General features: G+C 44.6%; 1 protein-coding gene and 1 long non-coding RNA gene across 2 annotated transcripts in view; one reads left to right on the top strand and one right to left on the bottom strand.

Annotated features, from left to right (window-relative positions):
- LOC143510355 (uncharacterized) overlaps window positions 1-4,118 on the top strand; it is a 23,766-nt gene extending 19,648 nt beyond the window's left edge. The window contains exon 3 of the long non-coding RNA XR_013129953.1: window positions 2,870-4,118. This is a non-coding gene — a long non-coding RNA (uncharacterized LOC143510355). The remainder of the gene's footprint in view (window positions 1-2,869) is intronic.
- zeb1b (zinc finger E-box binding homeobox 1b) overlaps window positions 1-5,961 on the bottom strand; it is a 51,873-nt gene that overhangs the window by 36,371 nt on the left and 9,541 nt on the right. The gene's annotated exons all lie outside the window — the stretch shown is intronic.

Below are 5,961 nucleotides of genomic sequence, written 5' to 3'. Positions count from 1 at the left end.
ACACACACACACACACACACACACACACACAGGTCAACCACGTGACTCTCACACGGCATCTACCCCTCCTCTTGCCCTGTTCGGTTTCATTCCACCTCTTCACTTCTTCCTCCCGGCCTCTCCCCCCACCTCCTTCTATTTATCCACTTTTCATCTATGCTGTTCCTTTCAACCACTCCCTCCCTCACTCTCTAACTCTCTCGCTCTCTCCCCCTCTCTGTCCCTTGTTAGCAGAACAGGCACATTAACTACAGGAAGTCAGCTAGCTTCCCTATCAAGATGAGCAACTAAAAAAACGATGAGTCCCGAGTCAGAGTTCCAGTCTGAAAGCCGATTCTCCATTTTTCTAGTCTGCTTTTCATAATGCAGAGGTAAAAATGTTCTCCCATATCCCCAGATTAATTACACCCCATAACATATTCAGCTGTTTTGTGCAATAGTTTCCACTTCTGAAGCAACAGGACTGCTTAGTTTTCCTTGTTAAAATAATGATAGATGATAATGATGTTATGAACCCTGCTCCATCTGATTTTGTGTTCTTTTTGCTGATGACATCATGTTGCCACATTTGTGTCAAACAGAAAACGCACTGCGTAAAGTAAAACTCTTACCACGCTTTCATTCCTCACTCCGCATTTAGCTGGACGTCCGACTCCAGCGTTTAGCGCGCGGTGTTCCTTTAACCGCATCAAGATTCAGCGGGAGTGAGCCAGCGCTGGCACCAGGGCCCACGTGAGCGGCCCGGCCATGCCCGACCTGGGCTAGCGGATGCCAGGCGGAGCGCGCGAGGGCCTGGCACGGGCACAGTCGTCAGCAGAAAGGGCAGAGCCGGGCGTCCGGCGCCCATGAAGGAGGCCCATTTAGGGCCGCCCATGAATGGGGCCAGTCAGTGCCGCACAAAGGCTCCCGGGCCTGTTTGGCATGCGTCTCACGTCGGGGAGAGAAGAGTGGCGGAGCAACACTCCGACGTTTGTGAGCGTGACGCCGTGAAACGGAAATGCGCAGAGATGCAAAGGGAGACGCGGGTGAGGCTGCGTGCCTCGCACGGGGGGGCCTGCGTGGGTGAGAACAACGGAACCAGAGGGAGGGAGAACGGGATTATGGGACTGTAAGTGTCCGCTACCTTTCAGTCCATTCAAAATCATTTAAATTGCTTTTTTTTTGTTCCTCGGTCCAAAATGTTCTGTAGTATACATGTTAACTTTTTCGATATGAAGAATTATATACATTTATAATAGAAAATAGGCCAAAGAATGTACAGGTTGAAACCTTTAACAGAGTCATAGTGGTCCCACAGTGACCAGGATACACACTTCCTTGTTTTTCTGGGGGCAGAACCTTGAGTCTGTGCATCCTGGGTAGGTAATCTCTCTTGGCCACTTCCTGGTTTTGTTTGCATTAGATGAGAGATGCATTTCAGAGGCCAAAAATACATGGACTATTCCAACACACACGGACAAGGCCTGGTTTTCATCTAGGTCAGAAGAGAGGGAAATTAACCACACGTACCATGGGACACACAGAATGGTGTTTTTTTATTCAGGTTAGTGGTGTTGTGGACCAGGTAACTGTGGGACTGGTTCTAATTCCCACAGCACTGAGCGTTTGCTTTAATAATCTATCGTCCGTGCATCAAATTCCAAGCAGAGGTTTTAGAAAAAGATTCTGAAATGCCCCTTAGATCCCGTATGCTTTTAGTCTAACAAAGACCCCAGTACTGAACACAATTTCACATTCCTGCCAAACTTTACGATATATTAGTATTGTAGACATGGTTGGAGAGAAGGATGGACCTGGTAATTGCCTGACAGTTCAATGAAATGATGGTTTGCCCTTGTTATTTCTATGTTCAGTCTCTGTAAATAAAACCTTATCAAAGCAGACCCACAAAGCAGTAGCAGAGGTAGAACTGCACCGTGTGTAAATCACACCGAGCGCAGCGCTTAACTGTGCAGCGTCTTAGCGTCCCTCCACTCTCACAGTGTCATCCCTCACGATGCTAGCAGCTTTTAACATTGCAATTAACACATTTGCCCAGTAATATTTCCTGCAATTATGAAACCAGAGCGCAAAAGTGAAAGAGAGAGAGAGAGAGAGAGGAACAATGCCTCCCCTTTTTATTTTAATTCAAAAACACTCTTATGGTGACCAGGCTCCCTCTGTCTTTTTTGTATCCATTAGCCAAAAGCATTCCTTTCTGCTTCAGACGACTCTCTCTGCGACCTATATGCTGTATCTCTTAACATCTAACATAAAAGTACAGTTTAAGAGTGTGAAACATAAAACGGCCACATCATTACAAAAGCCAGATGATAAATTGTGCTTTTAATCTTGCATGTCTGATAGTGGGTCATGTTAAAATACATAAAGCCCAAGTAAGTGGCTGCTTCAGAGATTTGTTAAGGCATCAATATTTAAAACCACTTTCTGTGAGTTCGAGTAATCAGGGAAGACTAAACCTCTGGCTTCACTTAGGTGACATCTATCCCGATCAGATGTGACGCTTTCTTATGCCAATTCTGTACATGCTCATGTCTAACACGAGACACACCCTGATAGCAACCCTGCAATGCCAGAGCCCGTGGAAATCTGTAATCTCTGTTTTATTTCTGTCTGTCTCCCTTTCTTGACCTCTCTTGTGTATTTCACTCTTCCCTGTTGCCTTTGCCACGCCTTTCTCCATCTGATTCTGGTTTAGCTCACACCCTCTCTCTCTCTCTCAATCCCTTTTCTATCTTTTAAAATAAAATTCACTGCGTTATGTGTGTTGAGACTTATAACTTATAAATTATCATCTACCATTCTCTCTCTCTCTCTCTCTCTCTCTCTCTCTCTCTCTCTCTCTCTCTCTCTCTCTCTCTCTCGTCAGGTGTTATTTATGAGTCGTGTAGCGGAATTCCTGTGAGCCTGTAGCACCTGCTCTTGTTGGACTAGGAGACGAGAGGCAGCTGCCAGCCTTTGGGAGTGTGGGGGGAATGTTAGGAAAGCATTTAGATAATGTTGTCTAAATGTTCGTGGAGGCTGAGAATATTAAAGGAAATGTTGAGAAAGCGTGGAGGATTTGCTCCGGGGGGCTCAGAGCGGCAGGGGAGGACAGAGGAGGTACTGTGAGAATAAGGCTGAAGGAGAAAGAGGTGCTGTGAGAAGAAGACTGAAGGAGAAGGAGGTGTTGTGAGAAGAAGACTGAAGGAAAAGGAGGTGTTGTGAGAAGAAGACTGAAGGAGAAGGAGGTGTTGTGAGAAGAAGACTGAAGGAGAAGGAGGTGTTGTGAGAAGAAGACTGAAGGAAAAGGAGGTGTTGTGAGAAGAAGACTGAAGGAGAAGGAGGTGCTGTGAGAAGAAGACTGAAGGAGAAGGAGGTGTTGTGAGAAGGCTTAAGAAGAAGGAGGTGTTGTGAGAAGAAGACTGAAGGAGAAGGAGGTGTTGTGAGAAGGCTTAAGAAGAAGGAGGTGTTGTGAGAAGAAGACTGAAGGAGAAGGAGGTGTTGTGAGAGGAAGGCTGAAGTAAAAGGAGGTGTTGTGAGAAGAAGACTGAAGGAGACACATTACAACAGTGTTGCGCAGGAACTGTGAAAACGCTGCAGAAGGCGCCCCTGATTACATCACACAATATGGCAGAACGTGCTCAGACCTACCAGTACATTTCCTACGCTCAGACCAGTGGATTCCAGACCCAACACCCAGAGCCAGTGTGTCCTACACACTCACTGCACACGCGCATAGGGCCCCACGTCTCCCCCTCGCACTAAATGTGTCATCAGAAGATGAAGCGAAACTAAAGTCGAAACTTCAAAACACCTCCAACACTCCCAACACCCACACCCACACCCCCACCCACACCCACACCCACGTCACATGCACTTACTAGGCTCATATGAGTGGTTTCCAAATCAATGTGCATTAATCTTATGGTCATAAAATTATTATTTTTACTCTAAATCCCCCTTTCTCTTTGCTTGTGTCCCATCAGTTTTCGTTGTCCACGCAGTTTCATTGAACAGTTGTCTCTGTGATAGCAGATAAACAAACAAAAAAATTACAACAAAACAACAAAAACGTTTGTTTGGGACAAGGCAGGTTTATTTGTATTGCGCTCTTCATACACAACGGTAGCTCAAAGTGCTTCACATCAGATATACCTGGTACGTGTGCGTGGGTGTCTGGGTCCGACTAGGTGTTGTGATGCAACCACGCATTGAACAATTAAACCAGGTGGCTTTCGTTTCTGACCTTTGTCTGGTTGTGTTTGGTCTCGAGCTCAGTCGTCACCTCCTGTTGATGTCGTAACCAGGTAAACAGCAGCACCCAGGTGAACACGACAAGGCCAGGGTTTATTTTGACTGCAAACACCTGAGTCCATATCACTGCTTGGGACTTTAGCCTGTCTGTGTGATCCACTCAGCAAGCGCATGGAGTGAAGACATATATTTCGTTCCCCAATGTGGGTCTGTGTTTCAGTAGCACCAAAACTGGCCTTATCCCAAAGTAGCATGTATTGAAAGCATATTTTTTTAAATTGCTGATTAACCTCTTAAATCAATGCTAATTTGAAGAGCATGTGATGAAGTTTGAAGAGTGAGGTTTCCACACGTGTGTTCCTGTGGTAATAGGGCCTTACATCTTACTCAGAAGCAGAAGTTGTGTGGTTCATTCCTTACTTGATTGGATAAAAAGAGTATCAGTCTAGTTTTCAAAAACTGATCAAATGACCCTTTGCTGGCAAGCTTTGTGCAAGTTTTGATAACAACAACAAAAATGTCCTAAAAATAAGAATTTTGTGGGAACTGTGAGGGAAGGTGAACTGAGTGTCTCAGGAGAATCGAGAGGGTTTGCCAAGTAAGGACGCATCTCCTCATCTAGCTGTGTAACTCCATCTAAAAGAACCAGATATGAACTAACCTTATACTAATAAAAATGCTAAACATCAAAAACATGTATTTAAGGTTTAAGTACAATTTATCTAGGCTACTGTATTTAAGTACACATCTGTAGTTAAGCTAGAAAACCTTCATCAATTGTATACCTCAACAGTATTATTAAGACTGACTCTGTACAGAGGCATAAACACATAAAACATAAGCACTCCTATCCTGACCTGGTCAGAAATTAGGTTTATATTAATTACTGCACAAGACACCTGGTTGTTACACTTGACCTAATGCGGCTGTTTGAGTCTGAGCATGTAAACCAGGCAAGGCCAAATTGTGTGTACTGCAAACACATGGTTAGCAATTCTTGTGCAATCATTGGTCAGAATAACAGGTGGGAGTCTCCAGCACCAACAGGTACCAGGTACACTGGGGGAGTAAAAGAGAGAGCAAAAGAGTGCAAAAGAATGTGGAAGTGAAAGAGGCAAGGCAGCGTGAAAGAGTGAAAAGAGTGAAAGAAAGGGTTGAAGAAGTCCAGATGTTGACAGACAGAACGAAAATGCAGCCAGGGATTTTGGGCCCTATGAATAAATATCGTATTGCGCACCAATGAAAAACAGGGGCCTAATGTTCTAGTGATATTTATAGGGCTGCCGTTAGTCTATCAGAATCGTCCTAATGCCTCCTCCCGCCAAAAAGAAACTCTAATATCCCTAATGTGACACCACGGGCTGTAAATAATATTTGCAATAGCTGTGTTGGAGCAATGAAATAATCTAAACCTTCATATTTCCACAGACAGTCACACTGACCCAGTGCTAATTACTGGTGGTGAGTGTGAGAAATTCTGCGTGAGCTATTTAGCACACATCAGAGGGAGTCTGTGGGGAGTAGATCTAACATATGGAGCAGTATAGCAAGAACAAACAATTTACTAAACACCTCCAAAACACATCCATCATCACATGACGGAGATAAACCCAGTGTACCATGAGCACAGACGCAGGCACATGAATAATTCACTTCTCTGTGAACTTTTTTTGTTTGGGTGCATTAAGAAAATCCCAAAATACAGGGTGATTATGATGAGGCCAA

The sequence above is a fragment of the Brachyhypopomus gauderio genome, chromosome 3, assembly GCF_052324685.1.
Source record: "Brachyhypopomus gauderio isolate BG-103 chromosome 3, BGAUD_0.2, whole genome shotgun sequence".
NCBI classification, from domain to species: Eukaryota; Metazoa; Chordata; class Actinopteri; order Gymnotiformes; family Hypopomidae; genus Brachyhypopomus; species Brachyhypopomus gauderio.
Note: the sequence above shows the minus strand (reverse complement) of the source record. Positions and strands in the feature narration are given on the sequence as shown.